Source organism: Nyctibius grandis, chromosome Z, assembly GCF_013368605.1.
Source record: "Nyctibius grandis isolate bNycGra1 chromosome Z, bNycGra1.pri, whole genome shotgun sequence".
NCBI lineage: Eukaryota > Metazoa > Chordata > Aves > Nyctibiiformes > Nyctibiidae > Nyctibius > Nyctibius grandis.
In genome coordinates this window covers 84123242-84136315 of record NC_090695.1, presented here as the reverse complement: position 1 = coordinate 84136315, position 13074 = coordinate 84123242, and positions in this window count along the sequence as shown.

The window sequence follows — 13074 nt, the reverse complement described above, 5'->3', positions numbered from 1 at the left end:
AATGGCATCCTGGCCTCTATTAGGAACAGTGTAGCCAGCCGGTCTAGGGAAGTGATGGTCCCTCTGTACTCGGCACTGGTGAGGCCGCATCTTGAGTCCTGTGTTCAGTTCTGGGCCCCGCACTTCAAGAAAGATGTTGAGGTGTTGGAGCGAGTCCAGAGGAGGGCGACCAAGCTGGTGAAGGGTCTGGAGGGTCTGACCTACGAGGAACGGCTGAGGGAGCTGGGGTTGTTTAGCCTGGAGAAGAGGAGGCTCCGAAGTGACCTTATTGCAGTCTACAACTACCTGAAGGGAGGTTGTAGTGAAGTGGGAGTCGGCCTCTTCTCCCGGGCAACTAGTGATAGGACAAGAGGGCACAGCCTCAAGAATTGCCAGGGGAGGTTCAGGTTGGACATTAGGAAGCATTTCTTCTCAGAAAGGGTCATTAGCCATTGGAAGGGGCTGCCCAGGGAGGTGGTGGAGTCACCATCTCTGGATGTGTTTAAAAAAAGACTGGATGTGGCACTTAGTGCCATGGCCTAGTTGACATGGTGGTGTCAGGGCAACGGTTGGACTCGATGATCCCTGAGGTCTCTTCCAACCTAGTTGATTCTGTGTGATTCTGTGAAATACCTTCATGTAGAAGACTCCCAAGTTCATAGTCTCTACAGTGTTCTCAGACTGTGAGATTTTCAACATGTCTTGTAAGCCTGGATAATTCCACTGAGTGAGAAAAGTCACAATTGAGCATGTCTTGCATCACCGTCACATCCTTTTTTTACTTTGGGGATACAGGGCTTCTAGAAGAGGAGGGGGGAAAAAAAGTTCAATGCTTGGTCAAAGCAGCAGAATATTTGTCTATTTGCCCTTCAAAGTGCCTCTAGCTTGGCTTGAACAGATACATTTCAGGAGAAGCAGACTGACTCTACTGCATTTATGGGTATGGGATGGCAGTTTTCATCTGAATGAAGTTGTCTAGATGTAAGAACTAAATCATGTTGCTAATCTAGCCTGCCCGTCTGTTCTTCTGGTAAGCTCTTTTGCTGACTGAGATGAATTTAAATGTGCAGTGGGTTTGTGTGAATAGGTGGTGTTAACAGTTCCAGTCAGAAAAAAAGGGCCAAGCTTTTGGATATGTACTTTAACTGGCTATCTTAGCTCTTTTAGGAAATGATACTGCTCTTCCCTACAAAGGTTGTCTCATTTATGACCTAAGAACATCATACCTACCAGATAAAGTACCCTTACTGAGTTCTATCTGTCCATGTATGTAGTCTTTCTCATTAATTTCTTTGAGAGGTAATGAAGAACTGATAAACTCACCGTTTCATGGTGTTTGATCTATATTCTACTGCAGAATGTAAACAGGTAAGGCTCTAATCTACTTCCATTTGCAGGGTGCCAAAAGCAATCCAATTGCTCTTTTGACTGCTGTATTTTGGCTGATCTATGTTGTATCCCATTTGTGGGATTGTGAAGCTTTAGAAGAATGGATTTTTAAAAGGCTTAAAACTGTTTTTTATCACATCTTGTTCTGTCACCAGATTTCATATTTCATTAGGCTTCTCCACATTTCAGTTCCATCATTGTTCCCAGAGTTCAAGGGAAAAAAAACAGAGAAGACTGAGAAACATAAAAAGAAAATATGAACAAAATAACCATCCTAAGCCAAGTGTTGGTGGGAGGTGCTATGCATAATAGGGTAATCCCATGTTCATACAATAAAACAATCACATGATACAGGATAAAGAAGAGTCACAAATAATAGTGGGAAAGTCATCCATAAAGAACTTCAAGAAAAAATATAATTACCAAAGGCGTTATTAATTGTGGGGAAAAGCACTTTGACCAGCCCTGCCTATGATTTGGAGTGTTTACCAGTGGTGCACACACAATTCACCGAGCCAATAAAAATCAAAGATTATAAAAATGTTAGCAGATGGAGGGAGGAGCATGTGTGTTGTGCCTCAAAGGGCATTTTGGTAGTGCTGAACAATCTTCTTAATTCACCCAAGCGTGATTCATACTTGTGCCCGGAGCAAAGTTTGGTGTAACCTTGCCAGCCTGCACTGCCTGCAAGCACTGTAACATACTTTTTCTGTGTCCTAAAGCTGCCTGTCTACAGTGCCATGGCCCTAGCTGATGTGTCCTCCCTGTTCCCAGCATCATAGTCCGTGAGAGGTCCTCACAAGGTAAAGCGCCTTCTTTCATCATTTCTGCACCAAATCTCTTCGTGGATACTGGAGCCAAGTGTTCCTCAGCTCTTCTAGCTGGCATAAGAAGCCACAGTAAGGTTAAACCTGCTGCCCCATGGAGACAACTAGCTTAGAAAACAGAGAGCAGACTAAGCGGCCAAGTTAAGCACCACACACTCGCATGGTGGCTCCTTTGGCACACCACCAAGATCTGTGAAGAAAGGAAAGGGATGGAGGAATTTTCTATTGGCTGAATTCTAAACTGTCATGCCTACCATGTATGAAAATTATCTATCTGTTACTGTTGAGGGAGTCTTTTAAACATACAGAAGGGTAACTCCCTTCAGACTAGTCAGCAGACTACAAAACCTCCAGCCTTCTACAAGGACAGTGCCACAGCTCTTCAAGAGGAAATCTGCCTGACAAAGTCATGGGGCTATTTACGTGGGGCCAAGGGCTGGTTTGCAAATCCCTGAAGCGTTCCATCATGTTAAGACCTGTGTTGATATGATAAGGGCTATGTTAGTTTTTACTAGCTGGAAACTATTTTTATTTATGTCATAGTGTCACAATGATATATGACTATCTTTGTAGTCTAAATATATGTGTATGAGGACTTTTTATTTTTATTTTTAATTGTAACAGTCTAAAATATTCCCTGTCAGAACTAGAGAGGAGTCAGCAAAAAAGGAAGTGAAGTTACAAGAAAGTTATAAGCCAAATGAAACTGAATCTGAGAAAGATCTCATTGAAGAAATACATACTAATCGGGCAGCAAAATATTTTCCCTAGTCCCAATGACTAGAAATCTGGCAGCTTTATCCTGTACAGTTCTCCAGCTTCTTTCAAAGCTGGTGTCCATTCCTGATTTAAATATATAAATTCTATTTAATATTTGAATTAATAAGGTCAGTATTTTCACAGGTGAATTGTCCTGTATAGCCTGGGGCCTATTTCTGTGCTAAACTTCATATCCTTTTACAGTCCTGTCATAGGACTGACTCTACAGAAAGCTCATTGTTTGTAAGGTACAAAGAGAACCAGTTCACGAAACAAAATAATTTTTAACTCTGTTGCACATCCTTCAGCAGAAGCTGGTTCTCAGAACAACAATTTATCCCTGCAAAATCGTAGGCGGACCTGGGGACTGACAGTAGTGTCCTCAAGACAGAAATAATTTCAAAAGTTGCTGCTTACTGTTGACTAATTGCTCCAGCTTATGTTCAAAAAACCCCTCATGGTTCCTCAATGAGACCCTGCCTGCTAGACTGAGAATCCAGACAGCTGCCAGTATTTATCTCCCTGAGCCCATTATTTTATCTTAGTGTGCAATCAGACAAAGTGGGAGAAAAAGACACACACACAACTTTATGAGCACTGAGCCCACACGAGGCACATTTGATATCTTGGCAGTAAGCTTTCAATTTTCCAGCTGTGCCAAGTCAAGAAACATGCTAGGAAAAGAAACGAGTGCATAATTAAGTCTTCCTTTTTTTTTCCCCCTTGGAGACTTCTCAGTTGACTTTAATTATTCTCTCTCCCTCTCTTTCTTTCTCTCTCGGCTTGGGAAGTTGCTTTGTTTGTAATTTTTTTTCAAGTGAGCTTTCTCGCCAAACAGGTTTGTTTGAGTTCTCACCATTCTACTGATTACTAACAAAACAGTTCAGCTTTCAAATACCAAGCAAGGAGAAGAGTTATATAGTGGGGAAAAGGAAATGGGGATGCAGCACTAATATTTATTTTATTACTAGTGATGTTATGTTAGTGCTGTTAAATGGCTCCTGCTGTTGGTATTGCCATTTCAGTCATGGGTCCTCCCTGGTTATGATCTGTGTCCTTTTCTGTGTCCCTTAGGTGAAATTATGCTCTGGTCATCTTCCCACTCATCTTCTTTATAACTCAATTGGTATGGCTCCTTGCACAGATGACTGGAGTTACTGTAGAGAAAGGACAAAGAGCATGTTAATAGCAAAAATTCTTGGACTGTGGCTTGTCTTAATTGTGTATCTTTTACACAAGCAGTAGGCACCAGCAGGTTGAATCCAGAGCAAGGCATTCTGAAATATAATGATCAGTAAAGAAACTTCTGATGCAAGGTTTCAAAACCCTCAGTGAAAGTTCCAATATATTTGTGATCCTTAAGATCCTAGAGCAGAATATATATATTATTTTCCTTTCCTTCTGTTGCGCTGGGGAATTTTTATATTTCACAGAATCACAGAATTACAGAATCACAGAATCAGTCAGACTGGAAGAGACCTCTGGGATCATCGAGTCCAACCGTTGCTCTGACACCACCCTGTCAACTAGACCATGGCACTAAGTTCCATGTCCAGTCTTTTCTTAAACACATCCAGAGATGGTGACTCCACCACCTCCCTGGGCAGCCCATTCCAATCTCTAATAACCCTTTCTGAAAAGAAATTCTTCCTAATGTCCAACCTGAACCTTCCCTGGTGAAGCTTGAGGCTATGTCCTGTTGTCCTATAGCTGCTCCTATTTCTGCTCACTTAAAGGAAAACACCAGTTTGCACTACCTGAGAGCTGGGACTTCTCAGTCTAAATGGAGGTCCTTACTGAAAAAATCTGTGATGGTGAGAACCAGGTCATGGTGCTGGGAATTCACCGAAGCTACTTAGAATCATAGAATCACAGAATGGTTTGGGTTGGAAGGGACCTCAAAGCTCATCTATTTCCAACCCCCCTGCCATGGGCAGGGACACCTTCCTCCAGACCAGGTTGCTCCAAACCCCATCCAACCTTGCCTTGGACACTGCCAGGGAGGGGGCAGCCACAGCTTCTCTGGGCAACCTGGGCCAGGGTCTCACCACCCTCACAGCAAAGAATTTCTTCCTAAAATCTAATCTAAATCTCCCCTCTTTCAGTTTAAAACCATTACCCCTCATCCTATCACTACTTGCCCTTGTAAAAAGTCCCACTTCTGCTTTCCTGTAGGCCCCCTTCAGGTACTGGAAGGTGCTAGGAAGTCTCCCCGGAGCCTTCTCTTCTCCAGGCTGAACAGCCCCAACTCTCTCAGCCTGTCTTCATAGGAGAGGTGCTCCAGCCCTCTGATCATCTTCGTGGCCTCCTCTGGACTCGCTCTGACAGCTCCATGTCCTTCTTGTGTTGGGGGTCCCAGAGCTGAACGCAGCACTGCAGGGGGGGTCTTACGAGATCGGAGTAAAGGGGCAGAATCCCCTCCCTCGACCTGCTGACCACACTTCTTTTGATGAAGCCCAGGATACGGCTGGCCTTCTGGGCTGCAAGTGCACACTGCTGGCTCACTGTGAGCTTCTCATCAACCATCACCCCCAAGTCCTTCTCCTCAGGGCTGCTCTCAATGCATTCTCTGCCCAGCCTGTATTTGTGCTTAAAATTGCCCCAATCCACATGCAGGACCTTACACTTGGCCTTGTTGAACTTCATGCGATTCGCCAAGGCCCAGCACTCAAGCCTGTCAAGGCTCCTCTGGATGACATCCCTTCCCTCCAACATGTCTACCACACCGCAGAGCTTGGTGTCGTTGGCAAACTTTGTCGCCGACAAAGATGTTAAACAGGACTGGTCCCAGTACTGACCCCTGAGGAACGCGACTTATCACTGGTCTCCACTTGGACATTGAACCGTTGACCACAACTCTTTGAGTGCGACCATCCAGCCAATTCCTTATCCACCGAGTGGTCCATCCGTCAGGTCCATGTCTCTCCAATTTAGAGACAAGGGTGTCATGCGGGACAGTGTCAAATGCTTTGCAGGTAGATGACATCAGTTGTTCTTCCCCTATCCACCAGCACTGTAACCCCGTTGTAGAAGGCCACCAAATTTGTCAGGCACAATTTGCCTTTGGTGAAGCCATGCTGGCTGTCACCAATCACCTCCTTGATTTCCATGTGCCTCAGTATAGTTCCCAGGAGGATCTGCTCCATGATCTTGCCAGGCACAGAGGTGAGACTGACTGGCCTGTAGTTCCCCGGGTCTTCCTTTTTTCCCTTCTTGAAGATGGGGGTTATGTTTCCCCTTTTCCAGTCAGTGGGAACTTCATCAGACTGCCACGACTGCTCAAAAATGATGGATGCTTGTCAGAGTGAAGTTACTCACAGGTTCATACAATATTTTACAGAGACAAAGACTAGAAATTATTTCTGAAGTGAGGATTATGGCTTTCTCTCTTGCCAAATATCAGATATGGTGGCTACACCCACAGTAGTAACTGAAATGGGTCAGAGACCGTTGCCTCTCCCCAAGACCAAGTAGCAAGTTGTGCTTGGGTCCACAGACAGTAAGTCTCCTCCCTGCCATGCCAGGGGAGTGGGCTCGTCCAACCAGCTGTTAGAAACTGGCCCCAGTGTGTGTCACCTGCAAACCACGCACAGGCAATAGCCAGGGGAGTGCTGGTCAGTACAATGTATGGCTGAGCCAGGGCGTGATCTAGGAGTCGGTCCATGTAGGTAATGCTGGGTCCACGCTCGGACCTGTGCTTTGCCTGCTTTTGCTGAGCGCTGTCGATGTTGGTTTTGTGTACAAAGCGGCTCAGGTGAACCTCCCCCCCTGCCTTTGGTGACTGTGCACCTTCACAAAAAAGGGTGGGAAAGCCCTTGTACCATCCAGCATGAAGAGGAGGCGTTCAGCGGCTGGTAGGGAGGCGGAGTAAAAATAAAAAGGGGAAAGTCTTGCTGTGTTTCAGCTCTTTGCATTCCTCTTACGACAGCACCAAGAAAGCTCTAGATCAAATAATGTGAATGGTGTTAACTAATCACCAGATTTAGTCTTAGTTTAAGTCCTTCTACTCATGGGAAAAGAATTATGTAATCATACATGTGCCAAAAATTGTTTTTCAGGGGAAGGATTTGTAGGCAAATCCAGTGAACAGTTTTAGCCGAAAGAAGGGATGAATTTTGAAGTTTTGAAATATGTTAAAAGATTTTTTTTGAACTGTCAAAGCATTTTGCCCTTTTTAAAAAAACTTTGGATTTTGATTTTTTTTTTTAAATTGAGTAAGTTCAGAAAATGAAAAAAACTTGAGAGATAAATGAAAGAGGTGGCTTGTCTCAAAATGTAATGTTTTCAGAGTCTTCTTTGAAAAAAACAACAAAACCTAAAGATCTTCCTTTTCCACCTAAGCATATTTTCTTCCTCATTTAAAAAATTTGTTCATTGAAAGACAAGAACTCTTCTTTTCCCCCAGGCATAATTACGATCTCCTATGCCGTCAATCACACCAAAAGTTGTCTTTATCTTATGTCTTCCTGAACACAAAGCCAAAAGATTAAAAAACGAATCTGTGCAAAACAAATAATTGCTTTGTTGGACTAAACTATCTAAAGCTTAGAAAAAATGTTAGATAAATTATATTTTGTGCTGTATTCTGAAGGCAGTCGAGGAGAACATCGAAGTTTCTCTGCTTTGCAAGATGTGGCTGTAAATGTTCATCCAGGTGCTCTGTTTAGTGTCTTCTGACTCCTGTCCTCATATTCAGGTAAGATTTTTCTTGGGATCCCAAGAAGAAAGAATTGCAAAGCACTCAGATTTGATTTTTACAATTACATTTAAATAGAGGTTGAGATTTGCAGAGATGCCTAGGGGATCCAGACACTTGTTTTCCAGAAAAATGAACATTGACTTGAAATTGTCAGAAAAAATCTTTTGAATCCATTTTAAAAAGATCTTTTTAAATACACAAAGTATTAGGGAAGAGTCTGGTGTTGGTAATGTTTTTTTATTCATTTGTTTCATATGTTTTCTACGAGGAAGAGAAATCTGAAGCTTGCACCACAAACTGGAAAGACAGCTCAAGTCAATTCAGACAATGAACAACAGGGAGGAGGAATGTATCCACAAAATTAGTCAGGAGGGGCATTTCTGCCCACCAGAGAAGAATTCCTCTTCACCAGCTGTGATATCCTTTAACAATGACAGCTCTCTGGTTTGTAAGTGCAGCATGTGTTTTCAATGCCTTATTTGCAAATGTTTTCTGAAATAATGATTTAAGGTCACATCCTGCTCGCTCAGTATGCTGGTAGTTTCTGTGCCTGTGACGAGACTGTTGCCATGAGTAAGGTGAATAGGCTTGTGGCCTCCGAGGGAAAATTCCCAGTGCTTCAGAGCTTGGACCCATCCTTAACTAGTAAGAGTTAGGGATAAACCTTCTCCGTGGGTGGCCTGGGTCAGCCACTTCTGTCTTTGCAGTGCACCATACTGGCCACAGATGGTGAAAAGGTATTAGATGAGACAGCGGTTTCTGTGTTCGTAAACCGTCCCCAACATTTTGCTCTGGAGGCATCACAAATACCTTGTTAACAACATTTTACAGGAACTGCTTTGGGAAGGGAAGGGATTGGAGACATTCCCATGAACTTTGTTACCCCTTCTTCCCCCCACCCCACTTAAATCTTTGTCTTACAGCAGTGAGCATGTGTCTGATGAAGAGCCACTAATGTATACGCTCATCTTGCACTGAGTGAGACGTAGCTGGATATTTACATGCCTTAAGGAATGCTTGGTTTTTCTCAGGGCCAAGAAAAATAAAGTCACCAGCCACCCCCCATAATGAAAAATGAGGTGCTACTCCCACCATCTGCAGCAAGCCCTGAGCATTGCTTGATTGTTTGTTTATTTTTTTTTATAATGCTCTAAAACTTGGTTCAGATTATTTTGTTTCCAAAGCCTTTGCCCCTAAACAGGCAAAAAAACTTTTTTTTTTTTTTTTAAAAAAAAATATGTACACAGGGACATCTGTGCATAATTTTTAAAGAGCATGGTACAGGAGAAAGCAGGTTAGTTTGGGACAGGCTGGAACTACATGCTGACAGCAGGAGATGCAAAGAGGACTATTGTCTTTGTTAAAAATAAATAAATGAAAGCTGGAAGAAATTCTTTCATTAAATTGGAAACAGCATTATTCAAGGAGTTTGCAGTATTAATTAAATCACGTAGCTCTAAAATTTATTTTTTGCCATGATAACACTTCATTTTAGGACTCAGGCTACAAATAGGAGCAAATGTCTGATTCTTGCCCTGAGCACAAGGAGGTGAGGATATATTTGAACAAAGGATTACCATTTATGAAAGCCCTGAATAAGGGTGAGGGGGAAGGGCGCTTTCTTTGTCAGTGAAAGAGAAAATACTCATCACTGCAGCCAACTGCTTTGCTGTGGGCTCAGCCTGCAGAAGGGGAAGCCTACCTGCCGAATGTGCAGTGACCTGCAAGCAACAGGATGAGCCCTTGCTGCTGCCTGTGTATGTAGGAAGGTAGATACTTCTGCATGAGATAAGGCCATTGCTCTTTCAGTGTTGTAACTGCTTTCGGGTACTGGCAGGACCAGATGATTCACGAGTAGATGCAAAAATCCCTGTTGCAAACAATGAAAAATCACTGATTTGAGATATTCTGATTTTTTAATAGGGTTTATATATTATTTTTATATATTTGTATATGTTTATATATTTTTATATTGATATATATTTTTTTTTATAGGATTTATCATGTGGCAGAACAAAACCTGCTGAAGTGAATAGGTTCCTCAGCCCCAAAGGGGTCACTAGAAGGGAAAGGTTCTCAAGAAATAAATGCTTTAAAAATACTTACATTTAGGAATGTCAAGGCATTTTGTTGCAAGTTTAATCCCCATCTGCCTGTGCAACCATGGTGATCGAGAGGAGTTTTAGGCCAGATGTGTGCTGCTTTTGTGCGTCGGACACCACAGCCTACTGCACCTCATATCATTTAAGGCCCTGAATCTGCTCTACTGTACAATGGGAAGGAAATCTGTTCTTTTGTAGGAAATGCGTGCTTGCAAAGGAGCCCAGGTCATGAGAGAGATGTCGGTTCCTACGATTACTCCACGGTTGTTCACGCTGGTTGTCAAAGAAAGGAAAAATCATTACAAGACTGATCATGCATCTGGAGGTAATTTCTTGTCAACTCTAGTGATTGACTGGTGCTCTGAGGTGTGGAATTTTGTGTAATTTCTCAAAAAGTAAATGTTCTATGCACCTGTAGATGTTTTGCTATGCAAACTTTTAAACCATAATTAGAGTCCTCCTAAAAGGAGCCTGAGAATTTCTTGGGTGTAAAAAGAAAGAAAAACACTGAATCCACCAGCGACCACTGAAATAACTTCCCAAGTGATGGTAGATTTACCTTCACTTTGAGTCTTCAAAGCAAACTTGACTGTCCCTTTCCAGGGATGCTTTTGCCCAAACACCACTTAACGGGGCTGGTGCAGAAATTACGGAGAGCTACAAGAAACAGAGTTATTACAATGGTCTATTCTGTCTTAGTGAAGGTGTACCTAGTAATCTCTCTTATCACTTTTTTTTCCCATGAGCTGTGTGCATCCCTCTGCATGTGTCACTCTGAGAAAAAGAGTTAACTAGGACTAAATCATTCATTGTGAGTCTTCTGACTGCAATAGGCAGAAAGGCCCTTCCCACAGACCCCTTTGATTTCCTACTGTATTTTTGAGGTTGCTCAATGAAAATACACGAGCTGACTTTTTCCCAAGAGCTGCGTGAGACAGCTATCCATACGTGAGATCTTAGCTCCGTGTCATGGTTTCATTCACAGTGCATGGGACATTTTCAGTACTTTACTCAACAACATCTCTTTAGAACATCCCCTGTTTGCTCATGATCATCTTAGAGGACGCTTTTAATTGATTTGGGGAGTTTCTGTTCTGGGCTCCATCAGATTTCTTTTTACTGAGTTTTTTAGCTATGTGTTAACACCATCCAGTTCCCACTGTCTTACCCAGTTACGCAGCAGCCATGATTTTGCATTTACTGAGCCTATTCTTATCCATGGTAAAGCTACTATGAGATATAGTTTCACACCTACTTTGCTGTTACAGATTTCTCCATGTGGGTATAATTTCAAGTGATGCATTCACTTCATCTTATTTTCTTATTTAACAAATGGATCCATTCTATTTATCTAGATTTAAATGCAATCTTGCAGAAGTCTGAGAAATGCAGACTTAATTCCTTAGTTCTTCCTCAATAAAATCTACTGAAGAACATTATCCTGTGGCACAAAAACCACACAGTTACTTGCAAAGATTTTAATTGTAACATTTCACTTTAAAAGTCTTCCATAATTTGCTATAAAATAATGATTTCCCCCCCCCCAATATCAAATCAAATGAGGGTTAAATTATATACAATTATGCTCTTCTGTTTGCAAAATTAAGTTTGCTGTCAATGATGGCCTAGGTAGGTGCAAGGTACAGGTGTAAGGTAGCATTTTTTAGTACAGTATGAGCAGACCAACTACATATTTAGAAAGTACATTCTGTCATATGTTAAATAGATTGCACTATTTTAAGAAATTGCTGTAGAAGATGACGGTAACAAGTTGCCAGATTTAGAATCCACTCTGCTTTGCCCAAGGTTCTTCCGTATGGGGAGTGGATGAAGGAAGACAGGAATAATGTGAAGTTTGAAAATGACATTAAAATTATTATGTTATTTCCTTTCTCACAGATCTGTTCAAAAACATTTAATCACTTTTCTCCTTACTGAATTTGTCGCAAAAATAGAAATTTTGAAAGTAGAGAAAAATGTGAGATACCATTTCTGAATGTTCAAACATTTCTGAGTATCCTATTTAGTAAAATATGAAATTAAATGCAATAATGAGTCCTGCTGTGGGAAATAAAGGTAAATTTCTGATGAGTTTGTTCAGAGACATAAGAACAGACTGCTTGCTTTAAAGGTCGTTAACAGAGTTAGAAAGTGAAAAATCCACTTTTGACTATTCTTAATTATTCATATTAGCCTGATGGTCTCTTCACCCAGACAGATATACACATGTAAGAATTCTTGTTTATCTGTCTAATGTCCTGGCATTAGAGGAGTTACTACACAATCCAAGAGCTGTTTGGAGTCGTTAGCAAAGTGCTGAGACCTCATTAGCGCTGCCCGGCTGCTAATGCATCTGTCCACAATGCGCAATGTCATCATAGCATTGGCAACTCAGGGAGCTGCCAGCCACATTTCGTTAGAGGATTTCATCATGCTGTTTTGATCTGATGATCTCCTCTCAGAATCTGTCTTCTTCAACGTAAACATATAGGGCCAGGCAATGTAGGTTGGCCAGGTACGAGAAGCTGGTTGTCTGTCTGTTGGTTGGCAGGGAAGATATTCCAAATCATTACTCAGATAATTAACATCTGGATTTAGCCCTTCGACTCCTTCTTGCTAGTTAGCAGAATTCCTCTTTTACTGGAGGGTAATGCCCACTGAAGAAAATGACCTCTGATGTATACCATTCTGTACACATACAAACATATGGACTCTTACTGCCTTCTACTACTCAGGAAAGGGAATTTGGGTTGATGGTGGACAGTTTGTTAAAAATCTGACCTCAGTGCTGTGAGATTAGTTAAGATAGCAGTCAGGAATGTCAAAGTTTATCATGGAACAGTCAGACAAGGCAGAGCATCAGCAGGTAGGGTCTCCCTGCATGCTGCAGTTTGAATTCTGTGGTCACTCCATCTCACAGGGGTCTAGGAGAAGGGATACAGACAAAGATGGCAAGCTTGGTCAGAGGTGTGAAATGACTTCTGCTTCTTGCAAAGCTCAATAGACTGTCCTCTTCAGCTTGGAAAAGAGAGTGGAGGTGTAACAGAGGTTTATAAAGCCATAAATGGTACAGACAAGTGCCCTCCTGCTGCACTGCATCTCGTGCTTTTGCCATGAGTATTTTCTGTGAGCAGTGGTGGAGGGAGGACAGGGGCCTGAGAGGACACTTGGTTGCACTCAATATGCTGTTTTCTCACTCCTTACTTGCTTGTTCCCAGATGAGTGTGTCTCTTCCAGTGGTGTATGCGGGGAAACACTCCTGGGTGTGGGTAGGTATTGGTTGGTATCTCTAAGCCCTGGCTTCTGTCCCTGTCCCAGC